Source organism: Oryctolagus cuniculus, chromosome 11, assembly GCF_051225735.1.
Source record: "Oryctolagus cuniculus isolate XC-2025 breed Fujian yellow rabbit chromosome 11, ASM5122573v1, whole genome shotgun sequence".
NCBI lineage: Eukaryota > Metazoa > Chordata > Mammalia > Lagomorpha > Leporidae > Oryctolagus > Oryctolagus cuniculus.
Window position 1 is genome coordinate 26,882,756 of NC_142877.1, and position 18,650 is coordinate 26,901,405.

General features: G+C 55.5%; 1 protein-coding gene across 1 annotated transcript in view; it reads right to left on the bottom strand.

Annotated features, from left to right (window-relative positions):
* RSPO4 (R-spondin 4) overlaps positions 1 to 18,650 on the bottom strand; it is a 33,458-nt gene that overhangs the window by 14,191 nt on the left and 617 nt on the right. The gene's annotated exons all lie outside the window — the stretch shown is intronic.

An 18,650-nucleotide genomic window follows, 5' to 3' on the forward strand; every position in this document is an offset into this window, starting at 1 on the left:
CACCGATTCCCAGGCAATGCCAACGCGGCTGGCTCTGGGGCCACACTTTCATAGCCACCAGTGTGGAGCAGGGCTCCGAGCTAAGCTGCTTGGGTTCAAGTCCCAGTTCTAACTCTTGTCCTTGGCCATGTGACCTTGAACTAGTGCCTGAAACTCTCTGCACATCCGACTGCCCCTCCTAAGGCTCTCACCACCTGCCCTGCCTCCTTCGGTGTTTTGTGATCCTGGACACTGGTTTTGACAACCAGTAAAGAGCTTTTCATTTCAAGGCCAACATTTAGGGGGTAGAATTTCTTCACAACTGGGGTGTGCCCAGGGAATTCAGTCTTGCGTGAGAACATCATTTGTCACGGTGGACTACGGATTTAATGCAGCTGTCTTGGAGTCTCCCCAGGGGGTATGAAGCATGAGCAGGACAGAAGGAGGCCACTGTCCCTGCCCCCAAGACTGACAGACTGAGGGCAGTCTGGCCTGGCCCTGTCCCTGCTCTGTCTTTGGGAAGGTTCCAGAGGCGTGCAGGAGGGCCCCACACAGAGAGAGCTGGGCAGGGCATCTTCTGCCCACCCCCAGCAGTGGAGGACGCATTGTCACCGATGACCAATGGGCATAAACCACATTTGGAGGCCCGCCTGCCGACTCGGGCCGTCACATATGGGAGGCAGTCGCCACCACTGGAGACTGGCTCTGGGAAGCCGCCGGCACATTCCTGCCTGGGGACAGACTGCACCATCCCCACGAAGCAGCAGGCCCTGGAGATGACTCCAGCCTGGGGGCTCCCCAGGAGTGTAGAGCTGGGGTCTCCAGGTCACTGGACCCCTCTCAGCACAGAAGAGGGAGGGCTCAGGACTCAGAGGGCTCCACGTTGAGCAGAACGTGGAAATGGTTTCTTCCTGGGCACTTGACATGGCTGCTTCCTGGCTGGGGGATCTGAGGCAAGCGGCGTCACCACTCTGAGCCTCAGTCTTCTCTTCCACACAATGGGGACAATCGTAGCAACTGCCTCCAGGCACTGGACATGACACCCAGCGTGGTCGGAAGGATCAGACCCACGGGAATGTGGACAACGCCGGTTCCTGGAGACAGAGGGATGGTGTCAGTGTGTGGGGCACACCTGAGGGCTAGGGCTGGAAGTGGAGCCTGGGGCCAGACTGGTGCGTGCAGACAGAGGGAAGGTTTCTGAGGAGGTGAGACCACAGGGAGCGAGGCTGGGAGCAAGGAGGAAGCCCTGGCAAGCAGCAGACAGCAAGTGCAGCTGGGCACCAGCCCATGACACCCTCGGGTCACTGAAAACAGGCTAATCGTAGGGACAGCATCCAAAACGGAGGTTCTACATCCCTTGCCCTCCAAACCTGTGCACCTTGGAGACTAATTCTCCACTCACGGCAAGAACCCTGGAGCCAGCCTGTCTCTTCTCTCTCCTCTCACCCCCTCTATCTCACCCATCAGAAACCCGGCTGCCCCATTTCTGAGCTGTGTCCACGGTCTGACAGCCGCTGTCCACCTCCCCTGCTGCCCGAGCCCATCCCGGCCCGCCTCTCTAACCACTCACCCTGCTCCAGCCGCGCCAAGGCCAAAGCCACCTCAGGGCCTTTGCACTCCCTCTTCAGTCTGCCCACATGCATCCATGGGGCTCCCTGCATTGCCCTATTCAGATGCCCCCTCCTGTAAGACCCCTTGAGCTCCACCTAAGGGAGCTCCCCTGCCCCCAGCCTCCCCCAGCCCTCCCCCGCTCTGCTGTCTTTCATCACTGACTGCGTGCAGGCTGCTCTGTTTGCTTTCTGGTGTCCTTTCCCCACCCGTTCCAGGAGAGCCGCAGGCGGCACCTTGCCACGCTCACCGATTAAGTCACCCTGGCGGACACTGCCCAGCGCGGCCTCTGTCCCTCTGACGGCTGCTGACCGGCCCACGAACAGAGGCTGCAGAACTCATCCGGTGCTGCCATCACACCCATTTGAGATGGGAGGAAACCGAGGGTCGGGGCAGTGAGGTTTGGCTGGGAGGAGAGGCTTAGAAGCAGGCGGTGGGGCCAGCGCCGCAGCTCACTAGGCTAATCCTCCACCTGTGGCGCCGGCACACCGGGTTCTAGCCCCGGTTGGGGCGCCGGATTCTGTCCCGGTTGCTCCTCTTCCAGTTCAGCTCTCTGCTGTGGCCCGGGAGTGCAGTGGAGGATGGCCCAAGTGCTTGGGCCCTGCATCCGCATGGGAGACCAGGAGAAGCACCTGGCTCCTGGCTTTGGATCGGCGCAGCGCGCCAGCCGAAGCGGCCATTTAGGGGGTGAACCAACGGAGACGAGACCTTTCTCTCTGTCTCTCTCTCTCTCTCTCTCTCTCTCACTGTCTAACTCTGCCTGTCAAAAAAAAAAAAAAAAAAAAAAAAAAAAAAAAGAATAAGAAGAAGAAGAAGAAGAAGAAGCAGGCAGTGGGACTGCAGACCCTGAAGGCTTGAGCTCCTGGCCACGCTGCCTCCTGGCTGCCCTGCACTTCGTCATGTGCCCCCCTTAATCCGTGCAGAGTAACACCCCTGGCCTAGTGAAGGCCTTGCTAAGTTCCCTGTGCTGTGCCATGGCCACTGCCTCCTCCAGTGTCCGCTCGACCTTAACTGAGACAGGAAACTGGCCACGCGGCTGCAGCGCAGGCTGCCCAGGACTGGGCTCACCCTCCCTGCATTCCTCCTCCCTCGGTCCTCACCACCAGACACGAACTGATCCGTGCGTCTTCAAGAAGGGGCTAGAACGCTCACTTCCCTCTCTCAGGTCCCCGCCCAGCTCCCCATAAGGGAGTCTCTTGCTGACCCCTGGGCTGGGGAGGGGGTGATGCGTGCTTAGTCCCTGCTGGACGATCTTGGGGGGGAGTCCTCTTCGTAGACCCTGGCTGAGATGGGCTGGGGTAGGTGGGGGTGGGTAGGGGTTCACACTTGCATCTGTCCATTTCATGGGCGGTGGGGCTTTGCATCAGAATCTCCCGAGGCTGCTTATTAAAAGCAAGAGGTGGCCCTGCCTTTCTTTTTTTTATTATTATTTATTTATTTTTGACAGGCAGAGTGGACAGTGAGAGAGAGAGAGAGAAAGGTCTTCCTTTGCCATTGGTTCACCCTCCAATGGCCGCCACGGCCAGCACGCTGCGGCCGGCGCACTGCGCTGATCTGAAGTCAGGAGGTGCAGGGCCCAAGCACTTGGGCCATCCTCCACTGCACTCCGGGACAAGGCAGAGAGCTGGCCTGGAAGAGGGGCAACTGGGACAGAATCCGGTGTCCCGACCGGGACTAGAACCCAGTGTGCCGGCGCCGCAAGGCGGAGGATTAGCCAAGTGAGCCACGGTGCCGGCCGACCCTGCCTTTCAATACACGCAGTTGGCATAGCGCTCGCACGGTGCCTGGTGTTATGGGCACTAACGCATGAGAGCTCCAGAAACTACTCCTGGAGCTCAGCTGGGGCTTCCCCAACTGTACAGGGCACACAGAGTGCCCAGGGATGAACTAGGGCCAAACATGCAGCAGTGCGGGCCGGAGGTCTGGCTGGCGCCCGAGACTCTGCTTTTCTAACAAGCTCCCAGAGATGCTGACGGTGCTGGCCCCAGACCCACTGCAACGAGCAGGGTGTGGATGCTGCTATCCCTCCTCGACCGTGGCTGGGCAAGCCAAGGCTCACAGACCCACAGCTGTGGGTGCCGCAGCCAAACAGAAACCCACGGCTGATGGAGCCAGACTCTACTGGGCGACATGGCCTTGTCCTGAGGATGGATGAGACAGAGAGGCAGTGGAGGTGACATTCGGAAGGGGCAGCCTGACTCCTGTCACCACTCACAGAAGGGGCATGTTCCCAAGTGGACCCCATGGAGACAGTCCCTGCCCTGCTTGGCATGACCGGAAGAGGAGGGGCGGGCCTTGTGTGTGCCTATCAAGTATGTGTGCCGTGGGACAGTAGCAGGTGAGTGTGGATGGATGGATGAGGTATGGCTCTAAAGGGCTTTGGTGCCCCTGGGAGGAAGCATGGGGAAGACCCACGTCCCTGCCCTGTGTTGCCCCTGCCTGGCCCGTAGCTGCTGGGGGCACACAGCACAAAGCAGGCTGCAAACACCGGCCATCTCTCCCCACCCCACCCAAAGCTCAGATTCTACCTCCCTCAAGGGCCTGCTCCAGACCCACCAGGCTCAATCAGCCCATCACTGGCTCCTCGTAGAAGTCACATTTCCCTCCCTGGTGGGAGCCCTGGGCAGCCTAGAGCAGCCACAAATGACCTTCGGAAAAGAGCACATTTTATTTTTTTTAAAGGAAAGGATCATAATTGGATTCTTTATCATTCGACAAGCTGTGCTGGGGCGGGAGCAGCTGGCTGAGTCTGGAACAGGGGTGGAGCAGCCGGCCCTCCAGCTCCCAATCGCCCAGAGCCCAGCACCCTATCACCTACAAACACAGGACTGCCTGGAGCCGAGTGTGGAACTGTCACAAAAAGATCTCCGGTGTGAAAGCGCCACAGTGTCACCAAGTGTGTGAGACAGCGTGAGCAGCCATCTCGCCATTGTCCTACAGGTAAAACCCTCAAGCAATTGCTGGGGAGGTACAGTGGCCATGCATCTGAAGAAAAAAATACTGCGAAGACTGTGCCCTTTCTTTTCATGTAATACAGGTGGATGTGCTGTACGTCTAACCTTGACCGAGCTGCGGCAGTGCCCCATGCTACGTTTTCTGTAATATTAGTACCTGGGGCGGGCAGGTGCTCAACTCAGCCTTGTGGAATGAATCCTCGGGACTGGTCCACCTCACAGGGCTATTTCAATACATCAGGCTCGAAACAGTGCCCGGCCTCACCGAGCTGGGCTCGGGAGAGCTCACAGCCTCCTTCCCTGCCATACACACACTGTGTACATGAGTGCAGTGGGCTCTACGCGAGGCAGGATTGGATCTGGCTAGGCCCTGGCTCTAGTCCCACTATCTAGTGGACAGTAGCTGGTACACATTTGGTGCTTAATGAGTACCTGTAGAGTAACTGGGGCTGGGGTGGGGGGCTGGGCTCACACAGGTTCTGGCTCTTTTCCACGGTGGGGTGTTCCGGTGAAGTGACCTTGTGTGGGTCTCTGGCCTTTTGGACCCTCTAGGAGCCTCCCCTGAAGCAGCAGGGGGCCTGTGGATGAAGAGCTGGGCGACACTGAGGGGCGTGAAAGGCCAGCTGCTGCTTCCTCTCCCTCCCTCGGGGGTCAGGACCCCTGCGCCTTCTTAACGCCAGGGAAGCCTCTTGCTTGTGGTTCTGGGGCTCTGAGGGAGGCTGTCAGCTACACTGGGAATCTTTATCCCGCCAAGGGCAACTGAGATGTTTATAACATCATTCACGGGCCTTCCAAAATGACCCACTTAAAAACTGCCTGCTAGAGATGAACTGGATTTCCAGGCGCCTGACCAGCTGACTCCACGGTTCTATCCGGCCCACAGGACGCTTGCGGCGGTTAGGACCCTGCCGGGACATGTCCAGCCAGTTGTCGTGCTCAGTGACACAAGCTGGGATGTGTCCAAATCCATGAGGCCCACCATGAGCCAGGATCCTGGGGAAGGTGAGGAGGATTTCCTTGGTGAACAAGGTTTTCCTGAGATGGCCCAGGTTGACAGGTTCCTCACTTTCTCACACTGCAGCCCTGTGGCTAACAGCGCCCAGGACAAGGGATGAGGACCCTGCTTCCAGCCCTGGCTCGGCCCCACTCACTGGCTGGCCTTTGGCACAGCACTGCGTGACCCCATGCCTCATCCAAAAGCAAGACGACTGGTCTTAACACAAGGCTTTTGGGTTTTTTGTCAATGAGCGGAGCTTACCTACGGGGAGCTGTGATACGGGAATTCAACTGATCAAACAGATAAGGGCTGAGCTGCCCTGGCTGAGGCCAGGGTTGGGGGTCGTGATCCCGGCCTTCTGCCTGTTCTGCAGGCAGCTCCTGAGCCTCCACGCTCCCACCAAAGGCAGCAGGAGAAGCGGTGCAGTATGGGGAGCAGTCAGAGCACCGGCTCTGGAGCCCCACGGCTTCATCTCTCAAGCCTCAGCCTCCACCTGCCCTGGGAGGTGGCTGTGAAGATTCCAGAAGCTGGGGGTGTGACACGTTCAGAACAGGGTCTGGCTGAGGGCAGGTGCACAGGACTGGGATGACCACGGGCTCTCACGTAGGCAGACTACTGAAACGCCCCTACAAGGTGGGTATGTTGATCAGATAAGGAAACTAAGGCACAGAGAAGGTGAGCAAGTGGCCCTGGTTAACACAGCTCTAAGTGGCAAGCACAGTGACTGGAAGTTATGAAGTTCTAGGGAGGCTCTCGCCCCCAGAACAGGCTCAGCGTGAATATCCCCACACCACAGAAAATGAAGACCTAAGGAAGCTGCAGACTAGGATCGGGTCCCAGCACAGAGGGAACCTGGGACCTCCTGCTGCCAGTGAGCATCTTGGGGGGGCGGGGCAGGCTCACGTGTGGCCTCAACAATGGGTCCTGGGCCTTGGGCAGTTCCTAGGGGTGACTAGGAGTCAGGAACCCAGTTTGGGCTTCTAGCCACAGCAGGCAGGGGGTGGGCATCTTCAGGGGTCTCGTTTTGAGCCAGACTCTCCCTCCCCTTCTCAAGGCCTAGGACAAGGGAGACGCCCCAGGTACGCAGCCTCGTCCAGTTCAGTGGTCCTCAGGCAAGTCCCTCCTTGCCTCTGTTTCTCCAGATGACAAGTGAGCGGTTCAGCTCAGTGTTCATAATTCCATAAATCCATCCATTCACCCAGCAGATGTTTTTTAACTGCCTATCATGTACCAGGCTCTTTTCTCAACACCAGGAATAAAAGGGTAAGAACAAGACAAAAGCCTTGGAGTCAGCGCTATGGAACAGCAGGTTAATCCTGTGGCGCGGCAGGTAAAGCCACCGCCTGCGGCATCAGCATCCCATATGGATGCCGATTCAAGTCCTGGCTGCTCCTCTTCCGATCTCTGCTGTGGCCTGGGAAAGCAGCAGAAGACGGCCCAAGTGCTTGGGCCCCTGCACCCCTATGGGAGACCCAGAAGAAGCTCCTGGCTCCTCGCTTCAAGTCAGCTCAGCTCCAGCAGTTGCGACCATTTGGGGAGTGAACCAGCGGATGGAAGACCTCTCTCTCTCTGTCTCTCCCTCTCTCTCTCTCTCCCAAATAAATAAATAAATAATCTTTTTTTTTAAAAAGGGTCTCATTTGTTTTCTATTGGATTTATTAAATAAAGTGAAATGATAAATCACTGGCCTAGAGAAAAATTCTAGAAAAAGACATGAAATAATGCTAGATCCAAAATGCAGACTCCCTGAAGACAAGAGGAGAGGGGCCATTGCAGACAGTGAGGGGGCAGTGGATCAGAGGAAGCAGAGTGATAGCAGGGAGGGCCTGGGCCACCAAGAAGTCACCCCCTGGACCCTCGGGGCTGAACTGAGAGGCTACCAAGCCTGTTCCACCCCCGCCCACATGGAGACGCTGATCACGGGGGCCTCAGGCCAACTCTGAAGGCAGCAGAAGGGCAAGCGGTGGAACCAGGCTAAGGGAGGCCGAGTGTCCGCAGCATGCCAGGCCCTGTGCTACCCAGGTCCCTGAGTTAAACCACCTGACCCGCTCCCATCCCCCCACCCCCCATAGCCCTACAAGACTGGGGCCGGGGACTCAGAGGCTCACGGTCAGGGGCCACCTCTTATAAGACCCTCTCAGAAGGACTTTGCTTAAGACCAAAACCCAGAATATAAGGCGGAACAATCCCCTCTCCCCGCCCCCTCCACTGTATACCCCGCAAAAGACGCCGACAGAGGTAACCCCCTTCACAAGAGCCTAAGTAATGACTTCTGGTCTTCAAAGGCCATTCAGGTGGCGCACACCCGGGAGAGACATGCAATGTCAGAGTCACCCGTGGGCAATGCAATGATGACAAGGAAAAGTCAAGAAACTCAATTAAAAAAAAAAACAACACAAATAAAGGCCAGCGCCGTGGCTCAATAGGCTAATCTTCCTGCGGCGCTGGCACACTGGGTTCTAGTCCCGGTCGGGGCGCCGGATTCTGTCCCGGTTGCCCCCCTTCCAGGCCAGCTCTCTGCTGTGGCCCGGGAGTGCAGTGGAGGATGGCCCTAGTGCTTGGCCCCTGTACCCCATGGGAAACCAGGAGAAGCACCTGGCTCCTGGCTTCGAATCAGCGCAGTGCGCCGGCCACAGCGTGCCGGCCGCGGTGGCCATTGGAGGGTGAACCAACAGCAAAAGGAAGACCTTTCTCTCTGTCTCTCTCTCTCACTGTCCACTCTGCCTGTCAAAAATAAATAAATAAATAAATAAAATAAAAAAATTAAAAAAAGCTAAAAATAAAATGAAATTTAAAATAAGATGAATTAAAAATAAATAGAACTAAAATTAATACACAGTTCTAAGATAAAATAGCATTTTATATAAAATATTATAAAATATATAAAATACAATATTAATATTAAAATATAAAATATATTTTATTTAAAATAGCATTCTAACAAAATTAGAAAAAATTTAAAAACGTAAGGACTGGGGCCAGCGTTCTGGCACAGCAGGTTAAGCTGCCACCTGCAACTGGCATCCCGTATCTGAGTGCCCATTTGAGTTCAGCTGCTCCGTTTCTGATCCAGCTCCCTGATAATGCACCTGGGAAGGCAGCGAACAATGGCCCAAGCGTTTGGGCCCCTGCACCCACATGGGAGACCAGAATGGAGTTCCAGGCTCTCCTGGCTCTGGCCAGGTCCGCACCTGGCTGCTGGGGCCATTTAGAGGGTAAACCGGTGGATGGAAGATCTCTCTCTGTCTCTTTCACTCTCTGTCACTCAAATAAATAAATTAACAAATCTTGTAAAAATATACAAAAATCTAAATATAAAATGTTAACAATGTATTGTCTATTTCAAAAATACTTAGGAGCAAATCTTTTAATGCTCTCACGACAAAGAAAGGATACATTTGAGGTGACGGATATGCCAATTACTCTGATTTGATAACTACACAGTGTATGCATGTACTGAAACATCAAATAATACCCCCATTAACACGTATGTATAACAGTCGATTAAAAATCTGAAAAATAAATTTGAACACTAACAACAAAAATCAAAACTTTAAAAAAATCAAAATGTTTAAAAAATAAAAATATCTAAAATAAGTGACACATTTTTTTAAAATTTATGGGCACTTGAAACCATTACTTACATATTTGGGAGTCAGAAAGAGAGAATGAGTTCCCACCCCCTGGTTCTCTCCCCTACTACTGCACTGGCTGGGGCTGGGTCAGGGCTGAGCCCAGAAGCTGGGAACTCCACACAGGTGTCTTCCCCTATCGGGGACAGGAACCCAGCCACCTGAGCCAACACTGCTGCCTCCAAGGTTCGCTCAGGAGTCAGAGCCGGGAATCAAACCCTGGCACTCTGATGTGCGTCACCGGCGTCTGTTAGGCCAAATGCCCACCCCTGGTGAAATAAATTTTAAGACTAAAAACCAACTCATCAATTTGTAACAAACAATCAAAAAACAAAGAAAAAGAAAATCAGACACAAAATAAGAGCAAGGTCCCACAGAAGCGATGATGATAACATCTGTGAATTAAGGAGTCCAATTGGCTCAAATGCCCGCAGGGGCAGGGGAGGAGGGGGGAGGGGAGAGGAAGGAAAAGCCAGCAGCTGACTGGGTCTTTCTAGCCTACTGTGTACAGAGGGCAGGACGTCAGGCCTGCCGCAGCCTCACTCACAAATAGACAACACATCATTTATACATTTGCAATGTGCCGGCCACACACAGGCACGTAGATATATACACACATGCACACACACACATACACATGCATACACACATACATATATTCACACACAGGCACATGCATATACACACGCACACACATTCATACACATACACACATACCATACACACATGTGCATACACACACACCATCATTCCATCTTCACAGCTGTCCCCACGGCCCATTCTATCAGAGGAGTCCACAGAGGCTCAGAGAGGGAGGCCCACTGTGCCACAGTCACACAGCGCTTTGGATCACCCTACCCTCTGAATTTGGCCCCCTCAGAACGACCGTCTTCAGATGAGTTGGCCTGCTGAGGACTTTCAGGCTCAGACCATGCCTACCATGAGCTCAGATGCTCTGCACACTGGAGAGTGCCAGCCTTCCACGCCGCACGGCCATCGGCACCACCACGGAGCAGCTGCCCTCTGCCAGCTGGGACCCGTGCACAGCCGTCCTGACCTTCCTGCCAGCGGCACCGTGTGGACGCCGTTATTGTCCCCGTCGTGCTGACAGACACCACGGAGGTTCAGGAGCGAAACTGCTTCACCCAAGCATGGCAGTGGCAGAGCTGGGAGCTGAGCCCAGGCCTGTCGTGGCCCACAGCCTGTGCTCCCTGCCCGGCACCAGACGCTCGAAGCAGCCACAGACGGAGCGCTCCCTACGGGCTAGGAAAGGGAGTGTGTGCTTCACATCCCATTTTGCAAATGAACCAAAAGAGGCACAGACAGGAGCCGACCTGCCTGAGGTGCCTCCGCAAGTGAGCAGCAGAGCCCAAGGCCTTCAGCTGGACTTGGCCATCAGCAGAGCGGGCGCAGAAGGGTGGCTGTGACATTCTGCCTCTCTGCGTCCCCACCCTGGCGGATGTGGCACCACTGTCAGGCTCCAGGGAAAGTGGAGGCTTTGGGCGAAAGGGAGTGGTTTCCCCATGCGGTCTGGGTCCCTGGCCGTGGAATGCCTTTCTTTTGAGCTGGGGAAACAGAACCCCTCCCCGCCCCCACCCCATCCACAAAAGCGCCAAGGGGCCCCCAGCATGGCGGCGGAGCAGGGGCCTGTGAATCATGCTGCATCCCTACCAGCACTCATTCCAGGGCAGGCCGTGGCGGCACAGCCTGGGGCAGCAGGGCCCAGGAGGTGGCCTCACCCATCCTGACATGAGCACCAGACCATTCTCCGGGGGATCTGGAGAAATCCCCAAGGGCGGGCCAGACGGCATGTGTGCTGGGCGGTGCCGATTGTGTCATGGAGGCCCTGGCCCATGGAGACCTGGGGCCACATCCCAGGCTCTCCCCATTCTGGCTGTGTGCCCTTGGCAAGTTAACTCCCCTCTCTGAGCGTGGAGGGCCTCATCTGTACAGTAATAGAATAATAGGACCAGAGCGCCTCACGGAGCTATGATGTGGATGAGCTGGGAGAAGGCCTGGCGTGGCGACTGTGAACCCAAGCTTGGGAATCAATGGTCTGGATTTAATCTTGGTTTTGCCAAACTTAACTCTACATGAGGTAGCTATTGGGCTGTTTTCGACCTACAAAAACAGCAATTTTGTATCCTCTTCCAGTGCTCCTCTCTCTGCATTCTCCTAACATGTGGCTGTGAACAGCCCCTTGCAGGACGCTGTGAGGATACAATGAGAGCCCGGCTGTTAGAGCAAGTGGGCTTTAAACCTTGGCTGTGTGACTTGGGCAAGTTGCTTAGCCTCTCTGTGCCTCAGTTTTCTCATCTGTAAAATAGGGATAAAAATAATAATACCCACCTCACAGATTCATTAAGAGAATTTAATCACTTAATACATATGAAATGCTTCGAACAGTATCTGACATTAAAAATGAAACAATGCAGGTGACATCTGGCGAGGGGTAAATGCCTAATCCTAAAGCCACATCAGAAAGAGACTTTGTTCCCAGCCTTGGATGCCAGTGACTGCCAAGTGCAGCTGGTTCCTGGGGTTCGGATCCGCAAGGTCAGTCAGCTATTCTGGGGCCGGCTGCTGTCCTCCACCGCCCCAGCCGCCCTCGTCCCCACCTCGCCTGCAAGCCCAGGCGGCTGACCCCGGAGCCTCCAGTGTGACAAGAACTGCTCTCAAGGCTCACGTGGCCTCTTCAGCCTTCACACTTCATTATTCTAGAACGCTCCAGAACTCCAAGGACAGGAGGCAGGACTTTGCACATGGAAAGTGCTGGACACACGAGAGCACGGCTGATAGTGGCACTGGGCGGGTTTTCTGGGAGGTCTACAGCAGGCAGGACTTGCTGCTGCTGCGGGCCTAGGGGATCCAGAGGACCCAGGCCACACACCAGGCCCCTCTTCAAACCGGTTCTCCTCTCCGTTGGGACGGGGGGCTGCAGTGAGGGTCAAGGTGAAAGGAGTGTGCGGCTGACACGCCCTGGGGCTCCAGGCTGTCTGACGCAGAAGGTTAGGGCCCCTCACGCCACTCCACCTTCCGGGGATAAAATGCTCATGGCACCAGACTCAGGGTGATTAGAAACAAGCATCTGGAGGCCGGCGCTGTGGTGCAGTGGGTTAAAGCCCCGGCCTGCAGTGCCAGCCTCCCATATGGGTTCTAGTTCGAGTCCCAGCAGCTCCACTTTCCCATCCAGCTCCCTGCTACTGTGCCTGGGAAAGCAGTAGAAGATGGCCCAAGTCCTTGGGCCCCTGCATGCACGTGGAAGACCCAGGAGGCTTTGGATTGGCTCAGCTCTGGCCATTGTGACCAGTTGGGGAGTGAACCAGCAGATGGAAAACCTCTCTCTCTCTAATAAATAAAATAAATCTAATAAAAGAAACAAGTATCTGAACCAAGGGCTGCTGCTTACCGAGGCAACTGGATGCAGCATTGGGAGCTCCCGGGCCAGACCCCCTGGGATCGCATTCCAGCTCCCTGCCTGCCGCTGTGAGCCGTGGGGTTCAGCGTCTTCATCTGTAAGGTGGGTATCAGAGCCAACCTCTGACTTCAGGAAAACCCACGTTAGGTCACGACTGAATGGGCCATGCACAAAAGCTGAGCTCAGCTGACAGAGCAGCCTCCACAGTTTTCAGACAATGATGAAAAAAAAAAAAAAACACCCTGCATTTTGGGGACTAGCGTTGTGGTGCAGTGAGTTAAGCTCCTGTGTGTGATGCTGGCATCCTGTATCAAGAGCTGATTCAAGTCCTGGCTTATCTGCTTCTGATCCAGCTCCCTGCTAATGCACCTGGGAAAGTAGTAGAAGATGGCCCAAGTATTTGGGCCCCTGCACCCCCGTGGGAAACCCAGAAGAAGCTCCTGGCCCAGCCCCAGCCATTATGGCCATGTGAAGAGTGAACCAGCAGATGGAAGATTCTCTCTCTTTCTCTGCCTGTTCTCCTCTGTTATTCTGCCTTTCAAATAAATAAATATTTTTTAAAGATATATTTTATTTATTTGAAAGACAGTTATAAAGTGAGGTAGAGCCAGAGAGAGAGAGAGAGGTCTTCCATCTGCTGGTTCACTCTCCAAATGACTGCAACGGCCAGAGCTGAGCTGATCCAAAACCAGGAGCCAGGAGCTTCTTCCGGGTCTCCCATGTGGGTGCAGGGGGCCAAGGTCTTGGACCATCTTCTTTTGCTTTCTCAGGCCATAGCAGAGAGCTGGATCAGAAGTGGAACAGCCGGGACTTGGACCGGCGCCTCTATGAGATGCCGGAGCTGCAGGTCGCGGCTTTAACCTGCTGTGCCACAGTGCTGGCCCCCAAATAAATAAATCTTTAAAAACACACATTTTTATTTAAGCACACACACAATGCACAGAGCACACACATTGGTACACACATATCCATCCACATGTGCACACTCGCTTGTGTACACGTTCACACAGGTATGTGAACACATGCAAGGCACCCTTATAAAATGGAAGTTGGCAAACCATAGCCCAAGGACCGAATCTGGCTGTTGGGTCACGCTGGTGAGCTGAGAGTGGTGAGAACGACAGAGCACGTGCGGCCCACAACGGCTGCAATATTTACCATCTGGCCCTTTACAAAAACGCTGCTGACCCCCAGGCATTTTATTCTATTCAGTTTCATTCTGTTCCATTCCATTCACAGATGCTCTGCAGGTTACTAACTCTGTTCCCCGATGGCTGATGGGTTACAAACCTCAGTTCAAAAACGTTTGAGTTAGTGTGGGCGTCTGTTTTGCACTACACAGAAGGATGGATGAGTACACTGTAGCCAGGGGACATCTCAGCCAAACCAGGTCCAGTCTTTGAGCCCTCAAAGTCTTTGAGTTCCTCACTTGGGCCCGTGACCGCCGCCGCCCTCCTGCCTCTCAAGGCCATGCTAAGGAGCAGCGGGGGGCCTGGCCACGGCCTTCTCAATGATAGAGCTCCCGGAGACGCTGGACCCGCCAAGGCAGGGCGGTGGGACGCCCAAATCTGCTGTCCTTCTCAACACGGGACCCTGGCCTGGCCAGGAGGAGCGTCACAGTCAGATGGCACCCACGACCCTGCAGGAGTCCCTCGGGCCCTTGCCACCTGGCTGGACCAGCCCTCCTCCTGCAGGAGTCCCCGCCGAGCTGCCTCCCTTCCTGATTAAATCCTCCCCCTCTCCGAGGAGCCTCCTCTGAGATGCCCTTGCTAAGTCCCTAGCACATCTCACTTCCATTTCTATGCACACCCTGGGTCCACATCCCAGCCCCGCTGCTGTGAGTTCCTGGGCAGGGCATTGCCCCGTTCTGAGCCTCGGCTCCCTGGTCTGGGGAATGGGTACGACCTCAGCAGGGTCAAAAGGATTCACAACCCCACACGCAGAGCTCTCAGCTCCTGGCCAGCCCTCCCTCAGCGGCCCCACGGTAGGAGGTGGGGGGTTTCCAACCACAGGACATAGAGGGGTTCCCTGGGGGTGTGGGCAAGTGAGAGGGGGACTCAGTGTCTCCTTTGTGGCTCTGCCTAGCTGCAGAGGGAGAGGGAGGCGGGCGGGACCCAGTGACTGTGACCACTGACCCTGAGCCAAGGGCTGAGTTTTCTATTGCTCAAGAAGCCCCTGGGTTAGGAGGAAACCCAGGCCAATGGGCCAGGATGACTCGGCCGAGGCGGCATCCGACCCAGACCCAGCACCATTCCCGCGGCCTCGGTGCCCAGCTATACCCCTGACTCTGCCCCTGGGATCCCTCTTCCCTGCCGGAACTGCGCCCCGTGCATCTGAATCTGGTCCCACCCGGACACCAGCGCTCCAGGGACATTTTTCTGTGCCCAGCCACGGCCAACGTGGATACCGGAAACGGGGTGCCCCCTGCCTGCCCAGCCTCGGCTTCTCTGCCTGGGCACAGGAGACGGCACTACCTGCCTGGTCCTCTACACGGGGCTTTGCAGTCTGTGCCGGGTGTTTATCCACGCCACAGCACAGGCCCTGGAGTGGGAACCGCTGGGGCCTTGCTCCAGTGCAGAAGGGGCTCCAAGAGGGAAGGAGGTTTGCTTGGGGTTGCAGCTCAAGCTAGACGCAGAGCTGAGATTCAAACCACACGAGGCTTCCCTCCAGCCCGCCCAGGCACACCCCGCCACACTGTGGGGGAATCCTTGTGAAGCCCTACTGTGTGCCTGTGGGGCTGTTCCCTCTGGAACTGGGGTCAGTCTTCTCCTCGGCCCGCTGAGGTAGGTACAGTCATTCCCACTTCACAGATGTGGATGCTGGGCACCAGAGAAGCCACGTGGCCTGCCCTAGATCACGTATCTAGGGCAAGACGGGGCTCCTGCATTCCAAGGCCCCACTCTGTGCCCCTGCCTGTCTCAGGTCCAGCAGGATCCAAAAGCCCAGGTGAATGAGGGCCTCTCCCCATCAGGATGACATCCCCTGGATGTCAGGGGAAGTTGGTCACACGCTGGCTTCTCCCCGGAGCCGCGCGGCAGAGTCCCATCACTGCCGGGGACGTCCCACTGCCAGGAAGGACACCCCAGTACGCTTCAAGGGAAATGTCCCCATCTGGTTCTTATTCATTTATACTTAATTAATCAGAACGTTGTTTTGTAAGAGACACTTGAGATCCAAGAACCTTTCTCAAGCCCTTTCTTTGGTTCTTTCTTGTCCTAGGAACGCAGAAATTGGGTTTCATCAAACACCAGTGACGCTAGCGGGTGAGCAAGGCCAGGTCTGGCGGGGCCAGGCCCGGAGGGCAGAGGCTCAGGCCGGGCTGCGGCCAGGCCCAGTAACCGGGTAGAGGCCAGGGAAGGGCATGGAATGGTCACTCCTGCACACAGGGCAGGCCCAGGCCTGCACACCTCGGCGTCCCCGTGGGGCCCAACCCAGAGCCTGGCACAGAGGCTGCCCTGTAGCACGTGTTGAATGAGCACGGGAACGAGTCAATGAATGAATCGATGAATGAATGACGCACTGTCTCCTGCCGAGGGTAGATGAGAGGCCAAAGCTGTGGGCCCCTCGGGGATTGCAAGCAGATGCCTTATGAGAAACGGTCTCCGATGTGTCAAAAACTCCAGAAGGGATGTCCTCTCCACCCACTTCTCCACCAGGCTCTGAGAAGTCATGCGGCCCAGAATCTGCTAAATCCAACAATGCCCAAACCTACAGCTGCCACAGAGAGTGTGCATCTGCCCCCCCCCCCCCCAGTGACAGCAGGGAGCGCTGATGCTGTGAGCTGCCGGGGGAGAAACCCCCCCACCCCCCACCCAAAGTCATCCAGCACCACCCAGCAAGGAGTGGGACTGCAAGCCAAGGCCATCGCCATCGCATCAGACTAATAAGAAGACCATGGCCTCTCAGAAGACGCTGGGCAGGTGTGTGTCCTGGAGGCAAGGGGCCAGCTACGGGTGGGAGGAGCAGCCGTCCTGACTGCTCACTGGGCGCCTGCCAGGTGGTGGCGAGCTGGGGATGAGGCGAGGGATCCAGAGTTGTCTTTTTGCTTTTTCATGTTTCCTTTTCTTTGTCCTCCTCCTTCTCTCTTCTTCCTTTTTTTTTTCCTTTTCTTCTCTTTCTCCTTCTCTCGTCTTTTAGAACTGAGAAGCATCTTAAAGATCTTAGACTACAGCTTCTTCCCAGGTGGGGAAACTCGGGCTCTGAGCACACAGCTCAGGGGACAGGTTTTTTTTTTTTTTTTTTTTTTTTTTTTTTTAAGATTTTACTTATTTGAGTGGCAGAGTTAGAGAGAGAGAGAGAGAGAGAGAGAGAGAGAGGTGTTTTCTATCCGCTGGTTCACTCCCCAAATGGCTACAATGGCCAGAGCTGTGCCGATCCGAAGCCAGGAGCCAGGAGCCTTCTCCCGGTCTCCCATGCAGGCGCAAAGGCCCAAGCACTTGGGCCATCTTCTACTGTTTTCCCAGGCCATAGCAGAGAGCTGGATCAGAAGTGGAGCAGCTGGGACCAGAACCGACGCCCATATGGGTTGCTTGCAGAGTGCCCACCCCAGGAGACATGTGAGCAGTGCGGCAGACAGATTGGGATCACTGTACAACCTTGGACAAGTCTGTTTCCCCCTCTGAATCTGTTTCCTCATCCAGAAAATATGTCCCTCCTCCTTCCACCAGGCGGTCGTGCATAACCACAGACATGAGGACAGAGACCCACGCCCGCTAGGAGCCTGGGTACTCAGCTGCTCATTTAACACATGCACTAGCTCGGTTCACCACAACCTTCATTACCAGTGGGGCTACTAGTCCCATTTTAAAAATGAATCCATGGGGCCGGTGCTGTGGTGCAGCAGGTTAAAGTCTTGGCCTTAAGCGCCAGCATCCCATATGGGCACCAGTTCTAGTCCTGGCTGCTTCTCTTCCAATCCAGCTCTCTGCTATGGCCTGGGAAAGCAGTAGAAGATGGCCCAAATCCTTGGGCCTCTGCATCCACTTGGGAGACCTGGAATAAGCTCCTGGCTCTTGGCTTCGGATCGGCGCAGCTCCGGCTGTTGCGGCCATCTGGGGAGTAAGCCAGCGGATGGAAGACCTCTCTGTCTCTATCTTTCTCTGTAACTCTGTCTTGCAAATAAATAAAAATGTTTTTTTAAAAAAATGAATCTGTGAGTGGATGGTGTTTTGTTTTGTTTGTTGGTTGATTCTGTTTTCATCTTTTTTTTAGGACTGAGAAAGCCCCTAGAGGTCTAAAGGGCCCTGGGGAGGGGTCAGCGGCGGGTAGGAGAGGCAGCTAGAAACTGGGATTTGGATCCAGGAAGGCTAACTTCAGAGTCACACTCTCAACCACTAACAATGACCACTCACAGAGGAGGGGGTATCCTCATGGGGCCCCAAAGCCCCCAGCTCACCTGAAGCCCACCTGCCTGTCTACCCCGCAGTCCCTCTGCAGCCATATCAGGCTCCCCCATGCCCCACCCCCAGGTCTCCCACAGCCCCTCGGTGCTTCCTCCACTCTAGGCATGACTGTGTCTACACGGGGCTTTCCCCAAATGGACCAGAAGTCCCCGGATTTTTATGCAGAGAGACACTGCATCTTCCACTCACCCGCTGGACAACTTGGCAGTTACCTAACCTGTCTGCATCTCAGCACCCCAGCTTCATAAACCAGGACAACCTAGACGCCAGGAGGATTAGCGGGGTTCTGCTGAGACAGTGCTGGGGCACAGTGGCTGGCGCTGGGATGCTGACCCTCAGACTGGCATCCCTAGGCTGAAAGGCTGCCCAGCACAGGCTGCCCAAACCAAAGACCTTCTGACCCGCAGCCAGGGGCTGGGGCATAGAACCCCGAGGAGTCCCTGGTCACCTATAGTCTGAACTTTGCTTGGTTCACCTTCTTAATGACCCTAGCAGGTTAGGAGAGAAAAGATGAGGCTCCCAGAGGGGCTGAACTTCTCTTGGGTCATCCCCAGACCAGTGAACTCGAATGCAGACTTCAGTGTGGCTCAGCTCACCGCAGGCGAACCCTCTGCAAGGTGATGTGGCTGACACTCCGTCCAGGGCTCAGCATGGATGCTT